This window comes from Falco cherrug, unplaced genomic scaffold (genome assembly GCF_023634085.1).
Source record: "Falco cherrug isolate bFalChe1 unplaced genomic scaffold, bFalChe1.pri scaffold_41, whole genome shotgun sequence".
Lineage (NCBI taxonomy): Eukaryota > Metazoa > Chordata > Aves > Falconiformes > Falconidae > Falco > Falco cherrug.
The window spans coordinates 1,021,450-1,037,249 of record NW_026599482.1 but is presented as its reverse complement, the minus strand read 5'-3'; the positions used below and the strand labels follow the sequence as shown (position 1 = coordinate 1,037,249).

General features: G+C 57.9%; 1 pseudogene; it reads right to left on the bottom strand.

Annotated features, from left to right (window-relative positions):
* The window catches only part of LOC106630800 (hydrocephalus-inducing protein homolog), a 111,610-nt pseudogene that overhangs the window by 14,892 nt on the left and 80,918 nt on the right, over positions 1-15,800 (bottom strand).

The following is a 15,800-nucleotide window of genomic DNA, read 5'->3' as shown; positions in this document are numbered from 1 at the left end:
AGGTGTTTTTTTAAACCGTTATTCTCATCTTACAGACATCACAGTGATCCTTCCCCACCCACCCCCCTGCCCTGGCACCTTCACTTCGGGCACAACGGGGGCATCCACGAGACTTACGGCAGCATTCTTGTCTTCTTCTGCAGTGGCGCCTTCTGGCACAACAAAGACAAAGTGCTTGAGGGCTTCTGCTGCAGGGGCCATCCGCTCTGCTGGGTAGTGGATCACGGAGTAGAAAGCAGTAGGGGGGATGGGAAGCCCGGAGGGACCCAGTCCAAGGCTATCCAGGACCTAAAGCGTAAGAGAAAACCCTGTTTGTACTCCTGTCACCTTCATCCTCACACTCACTCCTTAAAGGCACGGAGCTTTCGGCAATGTGGTGGGGGTTTATTTATATCGGGCACCGTGCTTCTTCATGCCCAGTGGAGTGGGCAGGCTCCAGAGCAGTGCCAGGACCTACAAGTGGGACCTAGAGAGAAACCTCTCCCTGCAGTGACTCAGCTGAAGGAAACCTGAGCTGCCCTGCCCTGGGACCATTTGCAATGATTTCCAGGCTGGGAAATTCTCTCAACAGACGGGATGCTTGTACAGAGAGCACTCCTGCTTCCCACCCACCTGAGGGATGGTGAGAACCTCCCGCAGCCATGGGGCTGCTGCGGAGCCATTGTAGAACATCATCGGTGGCCCGGACAAGGCTCTGTGCCATTGTCACCTGGTGGGACACGATGCACCGGGGCCCAGGAGCACGGCAGGCTCAGCCTCCGAGCCTCACAGGGCTTTACCTGCTCTGCCGCTGGCAGCTCGCTGCTCTCCAGGATCTTCCTAGTCACATCTTCTGAGCCCAGCACCTGGATGTCCAAGCAGGGCACCCCGACACCCTGGCCTCTGGCTGACCCTTTTGCACCTTCCCCTTCCAGCTGAGGTATTCTGGCATCCTCAAGAGCCTTCAGTTCTGCCAGATGCTCTTTCTCCAGCCTCCCCTGATGCTCCTTCTCTCTGTCCCTCCGGCTCCTGGGGCTGGATGTGTGCTGGGGCTGCTCTTCTGCTGGGTGCCGTGCGTCCTCGTGGTTCAGGGGGAACAGCAGGATACCCTGAACCCTGTCCCAGGATGACAAAATATGCGCAACATCCTTCTGCGACGTCTCGTAGATATTAAACCTCAGGGCTAAGTTCTCGCTGTCACTCTGGGCCTCATTTTTGGTTTCCCCCTCTTCCAGGTCTGTGGGGTGTGCAGCCGCTGCCAGGTGGGCATCCATCAGGGTGACCTTGCTCTGCTTTTGCTCATCTTCCTTTGTGCAACGTGCAACAGAGCCCGGGTGCTTCCTTACAGATCGTGTCTTGACCACCCCCTTGGCGACCTCCGACCTCCGGCTGTTGGATGTGTTGGTGTTGCTGGTGGGACTGTTCATGCCCTGGGCAGGAAGAGCAAAAAAAGCAGTGAGCATTTCAAAGCACTGACTCAGGTGCTGTAGGGCAGCAATGATCTTTACAATAGCACCCCAAACCTCGCTCGAGACCTGTGCTAGGCACCCTACAAATCCCAGTTCAGAACATAGCTGGTACCCAGTTTAGCTCAACAAACCAAACTCTTCAGTGTCAGACTGATGAGGAGTCCTGCAAACCAGCTGAGGAACAGAACAGGTTCCCAACCCAAGCAGAGAACTTAAGACACCTCCTTACTCCCGTGCAGTCCTCTGGGTTCATTTCTGGTGCGCTGAGCATCCCTGTGGCTGGCTGATCCTTTGCAAAGTCTGCCTGCTAATGAATACCTAAGGCCTGGGGGCATCTCCTGCCAGACATGTAGGAAAAGACCCCACATCCCAGACAGATCATGGCTCACAGGTGTAAGTCACAGGCAGAGTGGGAAGAAACGCTGGACTAAAACTACCTAGGGCTTCAGTAGTCAGTATGTGGAGTTACATGAAGCCAGGACTCAAAGGCGGCATGATCTTAGTAGAGCAGCTCTAGCAGCAAACCCATGGGAAGACACCCCGGTGCAGCAGCAGCACGATCAGACCCCGGTGGTTGTTTCCCAGCACAGCCCCACATGTTGCTCCTGCCAGGTGCTCGTCCCCAGCACTGCGTGGGGCTCCCTGGGGCACGGCGCAGCTCTGTAGGAAGGTCCCCAGGGCTTTCAGTCATCTCTGTAAACAACCACGCACCTGCTTGCCACCAGGCCGGCTTTTCCTCCTCAAAGAATTCTCTTGGTCTTTTCCAGCCTTTCTCTTCCCCTGCTCAGAATTCTTCAGCTCTTCCTCCTTCAAGCGTTCCAGCTCCTGCCGACGCTTTTCCTCCAGCTCTCGAGCTAGCTGCTCCATCTCCCTTCAGCAAGCCAAACAGAAAACATGCCCGAGAGTCACCACCAGAAGCCTGGGCTTGCCGCCATCCCAGCTGGTCCTGCACTTCGTTCCCTGACCCTGAGGCCAGGCAGAACCGTTAGGCCATCTCTGTGGACCTCCCTCAGCCTGGGGAGGCTGGGAATATCCCATGTGAGGAGAGGTGGGAGGGGACCTCCAGGGCCAGCCAAACCTCAGCCTTGCTTCGTAAGGTCAGCCTGGGCTGAACGAAGTGCGGAAACACACGCTCGCTTTAAACAGGTCCCCCTCCCAGTTTCAGACTTAGCCTGTGCATCCTCCTCAACCCCTGCGGCCTCCCCTCCTGGGCTGCTTTGCTGGATCAGAGCTTCTCCCAGGCTGACCTGCTGCTGCAGCTGAGGGTGAGCCCAAGAGCCACCGGCTTCTATGGCCAGTGTCGCTCAGGAAGGAAAAACCTAGGAGATCAGCAAGGACTTCCCCTACGGCAGGACTGGCATCTAAACCAAGCCAGCACAGCTGCGCCTCACACCAAGCCACACCACAACCCCTCTGGTGTGGGGAAGAAGGGGGGTGAAGATGAGAACCAACGTAATTAACTTAGAGACACTTCTAAGAGCAGCGGTCAGGCAAGCCCAGAGCCCAGGTCCCGGCAGCCACCGTCTAAACCCGCGGGCTCTCCGCTCAGCTGGAGAGAAGATGTTCTCTCCCGGGAGGAAGGGCCTTCCTCTGCTGGGAACCTGGGGGGTGGAACTGCCCGCTTGGAACAGACACTTTCGGGCCTTCGCCCCGTGACCCCTCTGAGCTCAACCGAGGTCTCCGGAGCAGGAAAACCCTGCAGGGGCACCCTCCTGGGGAGTTACAGGCGCACAGACCTCTGCCTCCTCTCGCGCTGGACTTGGCGTATCTTGTTATGAAGCTGAATTTTCTGCTCCGCACTGAGGGCATCATACTCATCCTCGTCCATCTCCCAGAGACGTTCTCTCTCCCTGCGGGCAGCTTCTTCCTGCTCCCGTCCTTCAGCCAAGGCCAGAGGAGAAACCATTAGCAGAGCTTGCTGTTGGGGGTGAGCTGCCAGGATTCACAGCTGTGTCCCGAGCCAGCCGATCATCCTGCCAGGAGATGCTGGGGAGCTCACAGCCCTGCTCCAAAATTCAGATCAGCCCCTGAACTGTCAACAGTTCACGGCGAGTTCCCGCGCCTTGCCTGGCTCCTGCGCACCAGCGTGGCAGGCAGCTGCTGCTGCTGCTTCGGTACTGAGCCACAACAGCTGGCACTTGTGCCCAGGCTTTCACGGTAGAGACCAAGGGAAGTCTTCCCAGCCTCAGCTCTGCTCTGCTGCATTTTAAGCGACTGTGAGCTGAGCGCTGGCTACACCCAGGCAGAAGGTGGAAGGATTAATAAGACCACTTCTTACAAGCTCTGCTGGTAACCCAGATACACACAGATAAGGCTGAGTGCTTGACAGGGAAGATTTGAGAGGTGCGGAGATGAAAAGTCTCACCTTCCTGCTCTTTTGCAGCTGTCTCCCTGGCTTTAAAGGACACATAATCCTGGAACAGGTTCACGACGTAGATGTGAGGCCGATTTCCAACAGCTTTGAGCAGGCAGAGGAGAGCAGATGCCATGTTGTGCGCAAAGAGGGTTTCCAGGCCATCAAACACCACGCCCTGGTAGCAGTCACTCAGCTGCGAATAAAGTTGAAAAGGAACAGCTTTTCTAGTCAGCTGTGGCACACACGGGGCTCTCAGCCAGTCAGTAAATGTCCACTGTCAGCAGATGTCAAAGGACACCAGCCATCGTTGTGTCCAGCGCATCAGCCCAGACGAGCTCTGATCTTTCCCCACGTTCTGCCACCTTGGGGCATCTGCAGCTTCCCCCAAGGATCCCTGCGTGCAGCTCGGGGCTCCTCTGAGAGCAGATACAGACCTCCTCTCCAAACTGCCTCGCTGCCTGTCTCTCTGGAGCAGGAACGCAGCATCTGCCCCCACCCCACCCACGTACCTGGAGCCTTTCGGAGAGGATGGCCACCAGCAAGTCCTCGGGCAGCACGCAGCTCAGACAGCCCAGCCCTCCCTCTGTGCTGCCACCGATGCTCAGCCGTCGCTGCGCAGGGACGCAGGGAAGGGGAGGGTGGAGATGAGAAATGGAGGAGCCCTGCAATGTTGAACGCCACAAGAAAAGTAAACCACTTGGGTAACCCCTGAACAGTTCCAACTGCTGGGCTTGCAGCCAGGGTTTTCCACTAGCGGGAGGCTCGAACCAACCCTGCAGGCCAGCAGCTCCAGGGGACAACCCTGGAGGACACATCCCGTGGCTTGCAAGCCCCCAGCGCAGCATCCCGCAGCTTTGCCCACTGCCTGCGGCCACATTAGCCAGGACTGCACTTTGCCAACAAACTGTTGAGGCCCAGTCGAGATTTCTGCCAGAGCACAGGGGTTTGTTCCCACCCCAAGCATGCCCAGCTGGCGCTCTGCACCACACACCCACACACCAGCCCCCACTCTAAGCAGCCCCTTCGCTTCTCAGAGGCAACAGAAAGGACCCAGGCATTAACCAGCGCAGATCACGCTTCACCTGGCAGCTTGTCGAATCCCTTCGATGCTGTTCCCGGGATTGGGATGCACGGCCATCCGCCTTCCTCTTGCTTGCTGCAGTGCTCACCGGCCTTTGGGAACTCGGGGACTGCAGGCTGCCGTCCTCCCCAGAGCTGGACTGGCGCAGCACTGAGCTGTGCCCGGCCTTGGCGTGGCACTGCACGCTGAGAGAGACATCTGCATTGTGACCTGCAGAGGGGACAGATGGCTCAGCGGGGCTGGCGATGGGTGCTGCGGGGAGCAAGCGGGCACCTTCCACCCCTGGCAGGGACACAGCACTTGTCCCCCAGCCTGCTGGGCACTAGCAGCGCTGCTCTCCAGAAGCAGCTCCTGCCCTGCTTCCCTTACTAGCACGATAAAGCTGAGAGAGGACGGAAAAGCCAGAGAGTTTGTCGTGCACAGCCCCGTGTCCCTCCTTAATAAACATGCACACAGGTGACACTTTGCACAGCAGCTCCCCTATGGATCAAGCCAAAGATTCGTCCCCCAGCACCATCATTTTCCTACCTTGCACCCATCCTGCCTTCTCCCGTGGAGACTGTAACGGGCAGCCCTGCCCCAGCGGCATCACCCATCTCCACGGAAGCTAAACCCTCTGCCTGGGATAACCCCACCCGGCACCCAGAGCCTTTTCCCTTCCACCAGCTCCCAACCACCCAGGTTCAAAGCTGAGCAATGTAAAACGTCCCCCGCCAAGGCCAGCGTCTGGCCTCACCCTGCAGAGCTCAGGGCAACAACTGCCCAAGAAAGTTTCCCCAAAGTCTCCAGTCTCACATGGAGCACAGCACAGCACGCGCCAGCTCCGCAACCTGGCAGTGTCAGTATAGGGGGAAAAAAAATACATTTCCAGAGAAAAAGAGCTCATCTGCAGTGAGTCTCATCCAAAATTCCTCCAGGAGGTTATTCTTCCCTTCCTCTCATGTCTGTGAAGCTACACTCACAGTCAGTCACCTAGAGCTTAATGAGCCACTTCAGAGGGTTATTCCTTGTTCAAGTGGGCAGCAGTTCTGCCTGATGGCCACAGGGAGCAAGCTGGATTCAGCTCTGAGAAAATGTTTTTATAAAGCTCTGAGAAAGGTACGGGTGTGCTTCACCACTCCCAGAAAAAGGGACGTGTGTCAAGAAGCCCAGAGGCAGTAAAAATGCCTTTGTCTGACCCCTCAAAACAGAGCTGCTTAATCACCCGAGCTGTGTTATGAAATGGCTCTGCATTTCTACACGCTTGCACCCGTGCTCCCCAAGAGACCCAAGGGCTGCCAAACTCCTCTGGAGCAAGCAGAAGCAGGTGGCCGTGGTGGGTTTCCAAAGCGCCGCTCTGCGCCCAGTGCTCCTCCTTACCCTCATCCTCTGTCTCCTTGTGGCTCTGCTCAGCGGCAGCCCTGACGCACAGCTCCCGGGCACGGAGCCCTGCCGCGCTGCTCCCGTCAGAGATGGCTTCTGTCACCACGGCGTCGATGGACAAGCAGGCAGCGCCGTAATATTTGGACAGGGCGACCGCTGCCGCTGTCTTTCCTTGAGAGAGAGAGGAAGGCGGCTTGGTGACATTTGCAGGTGAAGCATTCTCAGGGACAGGCTCTGGAAAGCCCCCCCAGAGGCTTTGCAGGTTTCAAGGACAGTCAGAAAGCACATGTCCCTTTAGGGGACACCACGAGGGAGGCAGCTTCAGCACGGTCAGAAGCGCTGAACTCCAGAGGCAGGTGGATCGCCTCCACCTCCGGTTCAGCCCAGGACTCTGTCCCTTGTGGTGTGACCTCAGCCCTGGGCCAGGACATTGTTTCGAGCCCTGTCCCACCACCACCGTTCGCTACCCTGTGCTGGTGGGTGCCAGCTGGGCACAGTCTGGGGGTCAGCACGGGCTAGGGGCTGCTCCCATGAGGAAACACGGGCACTAGGCAATGTGGTCCCATGCAGCAAGAGGGACATGGCCACCCCGTCTGGGGGGACAAGAGCCTAGCTATATGGACACAAGATGAGCCACACCACTAGCACCAGCTAGGCAAAGGCCTGGGACTGCTTCACGGACCAGCAGAGCTGTGGCTTGCCTTGCTTCGCTTCAACTGGCCGACCAAGCACCACGGCCCACCAGGATAAGTCTCTCCTGCTTCCCGCTCTCCTTGCAGCCAACAGCTCACGTGCCTGTCCGAGGTGCCCCATGGACGATGATGACGATCCCTCTGCGGTTTCCGCCTGTGCGCCCTTCTGCAGGGATATCGATGCCCAGGTGGCGGGCGATGGCCCTATGGACAGGGCTGTCGGCCAGCTCTCCCGCAGCCTCCTTGCTGCTGCTGGTGCTCTGCTGGTGCTCTGCTGTGTAGAACCAGGTAGAAAAGTCAGCCTCCTGCCTCCCTGTGACCCTGATCGCCCTCCCCATCCCCTCAGATCCTGCGAGAGGAGACTGCTGAAACCAATGTCACAGCCCAGATCTCATCGTGCCTGTCCTCGAGGCTCACGCAGATCCAGCTGCTGGTGAAGGGGCCTGTTCAGAGCACAGTAAGTGGGGTGGCAGGAGGAGGAAAGAGCATCTGGCAACACCCAAGAGGCCCGGGCCACATCTTCCATGAACCCTCCCCACGGTCCTCATGGGAGTTTGGTCCCGGGTCCTGGTGCCTAAGGGGGGTGACAGGTGCAACTGGGCATTGGGAACAGTCCCGAGGGAGATGGCACCAGGCTGCAGTGAAGCAATGGAGGTGGCACTGAAGTCCACCACTGGGGCTCTTTTGCTACAATGGACAAAATAGGTGAAGAGCTTCGGGTTACCAGCCGTCCCGCGTCTTTCCTTAACACCTTCCTCCTCCTCTTCCCCACATTCGGATTCTGAATTCACCCTGTTGGACTGGCTTTCATCGAAAAGGGAGGGGGGAACGACCGAGCTACGGGGTGAGGTGCTGCAAACAACCCCAGCGGAGTGCTTTCTGCCCCCATCTGACAGGTGCCAGGCACCTTCAGAGCTGGCCGAGGAGGAAGGACGTGGGGAAGGAATGGCAACCTGCTCTTGGCCATTCCCACTTTGCAGGGCCACAAGCAAAAGCAAAAATCTCCTAAGGAGGGAGACTCCCAAGGCACCGAGGAGCCTGTCCAGGGGTATTCTGAGCTTGTGCTTGTGTTGCCGCGAAGGAACAAATCTAAACCAGCTCGTTAGATTAGACTTGGTCCTACAGGCTGAAGAACTCATCTGAGCCTGCTCTTTGCGGCTGAGGGACACAAGGGGACACCCTGATGATTTCCCCAGTGTGTGGCAGTAAGATATGAGCTTGCTTTAGCTGCACTCAGGGCTGCGAGAGGATGCGTCTCACAAGCCACAGGTTTTCACCTGGCAATTCCTCCACCAAGCTGGGGAACAGGCGGCTGCTAAAAGCACGGGCTTTCCGTGGAGAATGAGGTCATGGAGAACTCAGGGTACGCAGCCTGGACTCCCTGCTGTGTCCACACTCAGGACAGACCATGCCAAACCCTCACCCTTGTCCTGGTCCGCTGGGTCCCCGGTCTTGGGCTTTGCTTGATCATCCTGCAGCCTCTTCTGGTCCTGAGAGTACTCCAGCACCTCTGGGGGCAGCTTCTCACCCGGGCCACGCAGAGGCAGCAACAAGGTGTTGCGGCTGTCGTAGTCCTTCAGCATGCGCAGGACCTGTGCGCGGAGGGAAGAGAAACCACGTACAGGAGGGGTTTCTTGACCACACGAACACACTGCCCAGCCAACCAGTCTTCTCCCTCATGCCTTCCTCCCAACACGGACTACCCAAGCACCCCCCTCCGCCTGCCAGCAGAGCTGGCTGCCCCTCAAGTGCCGCCAGGCTGTGCCCTGGGGACTGCCTCCATCTCCCTGGCGCAAGCCCGGGAATGCCACCACAGCGCTGTGAAGCTACGGCAGCACGCACACGGGGACCAGACCTTCCCGCTCACCTGCTCCTCCTCAAGGTACTGCTGGTCAAACTCCAGCGAGTAAAACTCGATGGGAAACTCGCACGGGTTCTTCACCACCACTGTCCCCTCCGCCCCACGGCTGTATGGCAGCACCGGTCCCAGCTCAAGCACTGGGGGGCTGAACTCCAGCTGCGGCTCCAGACCTTGTCCCGAGACCTGCAGCTGGAGGTGCTGGCTGCTCTGGCAAATGTTAATCTTCAGCCTCCTTCTGTAGGACTTCTGAAAAGAGAGAAGCACAGAAAGGTCCTGCACTAAGTCCCAGGTGACAAGGGCCTGGAATTCAACCCTTGCCCCAAGGTCAGCGGTGTCATTCAGTACCTCTAAGGTGAATGGAAAACAGGTATTTAATTATAGCAGAGGCTGCAGCACCTGCATGCTGGCTCCGGGTAACTGGGATGGATCCTGGGTGAGGTGTAACTGGCTGTTTGGTGTCAGATCTGAAACAGTCTGTCACACGTTTTCACCCAGTCACGAGGGAGCGCAGTGCTCGTGAGAAAGGTCCTCGGGGTTACGCTGCCCAGACACAGCTGCGGCACTGCTGCATCAGGCAAACACCAGCCACGCAAGAGGCAGATGAGCTCCCGCTGGCTAGAAATAAGGGTCATCTTCTCTGCTCAGCGTTTGGCTCTGGCCAAAGCCCAACACAAGCTGGTTGCATCCCTACTAGCAATTCTACCGTCCCTGGGACTGTTCCCAGGCATGGAAGCACTTGTGTCCATGCTGTCACACACTGCCAGCTTCCAAGTCACTGTGGCCACATGCAAACTGCCTTTGGGAATGCTCCATCGCTTAAGCTGACTCCCAGACCGCGTGGGAACACGCAGGCAGGTTGGGCCAGAGCCACAGGGACTGCTGGCAGCGTACCGCTACAGGTGACAGTCCCGCCGTGCCCAGGAAGGTGTCTGGCGGCTGTTTTGTCTGCCGGTACCGGCAGCAGGATTAGCCCAGGTTGGCCCTTCCAGGGTTGTCCCCTGCGAGCATGCCAGCTGCTCTGCGCCGGGGCGTTGCAGCCTGCAGATATGCCCACACCAGGTGGAAGATGAGGGGAAACAGGTGGATCTCCTCCACGTGCCGAGAGGGAGCCACACCGCCGAGCCTGGATGCTCCCTGTGCAACTCCCCGTGGGGATTCCAAAGCGCTTCTCAGAAGTGCGCGCTACAGGGGAAACTGGGGCACAGTGGGTACGGGGCTGGCAGAAAGCTCCATGCGGAGGCCAGACCTCATCCCCTGCGCTGGGCTCTCATTTCCACACTGCCCTGCCAGACCTCCGCGGGGTGACACCTGCCAATCTCACCTCTTCCACGGGTGAAAACCTGACTCGCATGTTGCATCGCTGTCCGGGAGCGAGGGTTCCGGCCGAGGGCAGTGCCTCAAAGACACGGGGCTTGGCTTCCAACTCCTGCAGCAGCTTCCGACGCATGCTCGCTGACAAGCATTTGTCCACCTGGGCACAGAAACCAGGCGTGTGAGGTGGCCTTTGTGGGGACAGACTCTTGGTTCCTGCCGTGCTCTGAGATACTGTTACGGTGCGGAGAGCACCCACGTCCAAACCAGACGTGGCCACCATAACCTGGTGGCACCATAAATGGGAGCAAAGATGTGTAGGCAGGGCAGGCAGATGGGGAGGCACTGTCCTCAGAGGAGGAGGAATGGGTGAAGATGGCAGAGAAGTGAAGCATCAGCTAACGAACAGGTCCAGGCGAAGCAGCCTTGCTCCGTACCCTCAGAAGCTTCCTCAGCCCAGCTGTAGCCCAAGCGCCCAGGCAGCCACGGGGGCAGAAAGGGCAAGAGAGGCAAAGAAAACCCAACCAAGAAGTTACGTGTCACACGTTGTCTGTGCTTTACCTTAACAGGCTCGTGCACGGTGACGAACCATTGACAGGGGACCTGGAGCTGATTGTGGAGCTGGACAGTTTCTTCCCGGCACTGCCCACACTGGACAGCGGAGAACTCCAGCCTGTCCCTGGAGAGGCAGAGGGACGGCACAGTCACGTCGGCACGGAGGCGGACATGGAACGTGGGGCCACCTGCTACCTAGTGAAGGACAGAACATCCAGCTGAGAGACCAGGTGACATCTGCGGCTGTGTCCAGCCTGCTGCCTGCCCCAAAAGGTGGTACCTTGATGGGCAGGAGCACGTCCACCTCTCCCAGTGGCAGGTTGGCGCTTTGTGGGTCAAAGCGCACTCTGAATGTCTTAGTCCTGCAGCAGGGCAGGCACTTCACATGGTCCAGATCCACGCTGAAACCTTGAACAGATGAAAATAAAGCAGCTGAGATACATCTCATGCCGCTTGTGTGTCACAAGCACGTTAAGGCCACGCGGGTGTCCTGGCTGGCAGCTCTGCGAAAGACCCCCTTGTATCCCCGGAGAAGCCTGCTGCTCTTTCTCCCTTGTCACCGCCCAAGGAGAAAGCGTTTTTGCAGCCAGAATCCAAGGTCCACATGGTAAAAATGAAACCCATCAGCTGAGCTTCAGCAATTCCTTCCTTGGGCATCTCAGGGAAGGAGGCACAGACCTCCCCAAAGGAGAATTTCCAACGAAGGTTCCCCCATGCTGCGGTGTTCCCTGGACAACAACTTAGAGAAGACACCTGACCACCCCCCAGACACAGCAAGTCACCGTTTGATGGGACACAGCCTTGCCTCAGGGCCTGTCGTGGAAGCCTGTTTTGATACACCAGAGGATCTCACAGGCTCTTTTCTCAATAAAGGCTCAACTGAAGGGCTATGACATCATGAAGTCTAAACAAAGCACTTCCAAACCACAAAGGGTCCCGTCCGTTTGCAACATGAGCCCACAAAGAGCACAAAACCTCGGCTGTCACTCATGGTAGCCAAGAGCAGAAGATGATGAGAGGTGACCAAGGTGATCAGCCCACCTAGTCCCTGAAATGAGGTGTCAGGGCAGTCCCAGGCAGACCAGGTCTCTGGGCACTGCTGGCCAGGAGAATTCAGGCTCTAAAGCACCGAGCAGGGGGCAGTCAGGAAGAAAAAAGCTGTACAAACAGGCACTCAACCCCCCCACACACCCAGTGACTTAAGCTCATCTGTCAAGCCCACGGGAAGTCCCTCCAGCACTGGTTACCTGTGCCACACAAGACACGTCTATCGGCGAGGAAGGACACAGGCAACCGCCCGGGGTTGGTGATCTTCACAAGGTGTGTGCGGACGGTACCAGGAATGACACAGCCAAAGTCCAGGATGTACTCAGGCAGCTGAACTCTGAAAGGAATAGAGACATTCCTTAAACCACAGCCCGGCTACATTTCCAGGTGGACAGAAGACACAAATAAAGTGGGTATTTGCTGCTGTAAAAACCCAGCTCAAGCCTGTGAAAGCCAAGGCCTGACCACCTGGTAGTAACACTTTGGTAAGTCACGGAGGGTGCAGGTCCTAGGTTTTATCAGCTACCAACGGGACCTCAACATAAAATTGTGTTTAACTGGTCGCAGCTCCTCGGCTACAAAGAGCCACTGTGGCTAAGTCCACCAGACCTCCACTGGCCTCAGTGGAACTGCTAACCTGGTGTACAGCCCAAGCCTGAAATCGCTTCAGGACCTTGCAATGAGATTTGCCTGCACAGGCAATCTTCCCTGCTCTGCAGCCAGGTCTGTCCCCAGAGCAGCCCCGGGAAAGGCAGGAATCGACACCTACAGCGTTCAAGGGCAGCTCCTTCTCCAGAGCAATCCCACTCGGGAAAGCGCATAAGTGGTCTGTTTTGCAGAGCATTTTCTTCCTGAACCGGAGCCTACCGTGCCCCTGCCTCATCAGGAAGGAGCAGAGGGAAGGACCAAGGCACCCAGGCAAGCCCTACGGTCCCACCAGCATCTACACCCCCTGCTTTAGGGTTTCTCAGCCCGTGCGATTCCCTGCTGGCTTTGCTTAGCGTGGCCTGTCAGTTGGAACAAAGATGCCAGCTTTGAGCTGCCTCTTTCAGAGCTGGTCAGCAGGGACGGTGTCTGTGCTGTCTGGAGGGGCTTGGATGGTCTGCACTGCACCCCCTCAGCACTAAGAGCAGAACCCAGCATCTGTGGGGAGCTGAGCACCCCAGGGTGGCACTATGAAGTGAGGACACTCGGCTGCTCACAGGGAGCACGTCAGAGCTACCAGGGTCAGACCCTTTCTGCAGTGCCCAGCTACTGCCAGCTCTGCAGACACCAGGAGCTCTCGGGAGCAGGGGTGCACTGCTGGGTGTCACCCTTGGGGCACCTGGAGTCTCTACTAACTTGAGAAGCCTCCGACGAGCACGCTGGTCAAAGGCCACTTCCTCTGGGGGACCGGAGCTGAGAGCTTTCTGCTGCTCCAGGGCATGTTCCTCTATCAGCAACTGCTCCATCTGCAGCTGCAGCTGCGTGTCCCACTGAGGAAAGGAAAGAGAGCGGCTGGTTAGCAAAGGTCCTGCCCAAGGCACAGGCTTGTCTCTGAGAGAGGATCCCACCCTGATCTTGTTGAGAGGGGCGATGGAGTCCCTCTGCCTCGCTGCTCAGCGTCTGTGACACCTCCTGCTCCCTTAGGCAAGACCTGATCTCAAGGGAAACGAACTCCAGCACCTTCGCCTGCCCAGTCACTGTCACAAAAGCTGATCTGGCCAGACAGACAGCCAGACAAGCCAGGAACCTTCCAGAGCTCCGAGTATTTGCCTGCCCCCAACCAGTGCCAGAGCAGCTTGGACAGCAGCTCTCTTGGAAAGGGAACCACGAGAAAGCTGACGCCTCTTGGAGATGACCGCTGACAGCACAGCCCCAGGGCGCAGTCAGGCTGCTGCTGGTAAGCTGGGTCGTGAGCAACAAACCCCTCAGCCACGACCCGCAGCTCCTTCAAAGTGCCAGGAACTCAGTCACTTGAGCACGGCCTTCAGGAGCTCTCCCTGAGGCAGTCGGGGAGCTGGTGCATCTGCTGGAGGGACAACAGCCAGAGCTGGGCAGCCCCTGGGGCAACGCTGAGCTGACACATGGTCGTGGCCAGGTGCGGGCAGGGAGGTCCCAAGTGCCAGCAGGGCCCCAGGAAGCCTGCTGCGGGGTGCCCAGGGCTCGAGTGACACAGGGGCAGGGTGGCACATGCCAAATGGGGCTTCTCACCGCGGTGTCCGCATCGTCCCTGGGTGGCTCCGCGGCCGCCGCCTCCCCCAAAGCAACTGCTTCAGCTCGCTGGCTGTCCTTTGCCATCTTTTCTTTGGCCTCTTTGAGGACCTTCTCATATTTTGCATTTCCTGGAGGAAGAAGAGATCCACAAATAGAAGCGTGGACGCCGTGCCAATCCCACTTAAGCTGGGAAGCCCCACTCCCCTGATGCTGGCCTCTCCCAGAAACAAACTCCTTGAGCAATCTATGGGAAGTGGATGCTGCTGCTCCTCTCTGAATCCTGACGTTCACTACCACCCACCTTCCCCTCTACAGAGGAGCATCCCATCCCCTGCAACGCCATGGCAAATCCAACCCTGCCAACATCCCTGCCAGCCCGCGTTACAGCTTCCCCAAGCTTTTCTGCCCAGCCGCCACCTTCCCAGGCCTCCGACAGATATGCTGGCAAGCTCTGCAGGGTGGTTCCTGGGGCAAAGCCCACATGGACTCACCTACTAGAGACTCAGGAAGCAACCCGAGGGTTGAGTGTTGCTCTGACAGCCCTGAAACCTCCAGGCTCAGTGGGGGTGGGGGTGAGCTGCCCTGTGGGCATATGACATGGGGAAAAAGCCAGGGGACCTTCCTGCGGAGCAGAGAGGCAGTGCTCACCGCTGATGTTCCTGGGCAGGTCCAAGCAGATCCTGGGAAGGGTCCCTTCTCCTCTCAGGGTGATGCTTGCTGGTTCCAGGTGACCCACTTGAATCTGCAAAGCCCTGCAGAAGACTCCAGGCACTCCTGGCAGGTAACAGACTTTGAGCACTTGCTCCTTGCCAGGTCCAATGTAACCCTGCAGGGCACGGGAGACAAGAGAGGGAATGCACCAAAGAGCGTTTGGTGGGGGGACGGCTCAGGCGACAGACACACTGAGAAGAGAAAACAGCTTCTCCTATGGAAGAAAACGTCAGACAACATGGCCTTCTGGCTTTCTCGTATCCTAAAAGCTCGAGTCTCCTACACCAGGGTGCAGTACGTCCTTCAGAGGGCTCGCAAGGCTGCATTCCCACAGCACAGACCGCCCTTTGCTCAGCAGGAGCGCAGCTCTGCTGCTCACAGCGCTTACCCTCTGCTAGCAAGAGCCAGACTGAATAAAGAAAAGCTCTTTTACCAGCTGCTGTGGAAGACGAGCTAAAGCCCATGCCCTCAGCAGGGCCAGCAGCTCCTCACACTGCACGTCAGTGGTTCCCAGGCTGCTGCTGAAGGGCCTGACTCATTCATCATCCCAACCAAACATCTCCTGCCTGCGTGGTTACACCAGGGGTGCGTGAGCCCATCCAGACTCACAGCGACCTGCAAACATACATCTCTGGAAATGCAGGAGCAGACTAGGACAAATTCTAGGGAAGAAGGTGTTGCTGGGAAGGACATCTCCTCTCTGGGCTTCCAGAAAGGCTCTCCAAGCCTCAGGCTGGGCTCACGCCAGCCACATCGAGAGCAAATGGAAGCAGACAGCAGCATGGCTCTGGGTGACCGGGCACAGACGCAGACGCCTTTGGCTCGCCCTCTGCACGCTGGGCTGGACCCTCGGCTCCCCTTCACGCTGCAGGGGAAGCCGCTGAGTGGGACAGCTCCTGCCACTTGGTCCCCTGAGCCCGTACTCCAGCGCACAGCACAGCTGCAGCAAAGGTGAGCCCTGCCAAGCTGCCAGCACCCACGCTGCTGCTGCAGCAGCTGGCTGCACGGGTCCAAGCAGAGCTGCGTCTTCGGCAGCCCGCGGGAAGAGGGCATCAGTGTGTCATCCCTTGTAGGAGACGGGCACGAAAACAATGTGAAAGCCATTTGGCTTCCTCTTCCCCTTGCAAAAAGAGACAAAGGTAAGAACGCTGCTTCAGCTCAAAGACATCCACGCGGGACT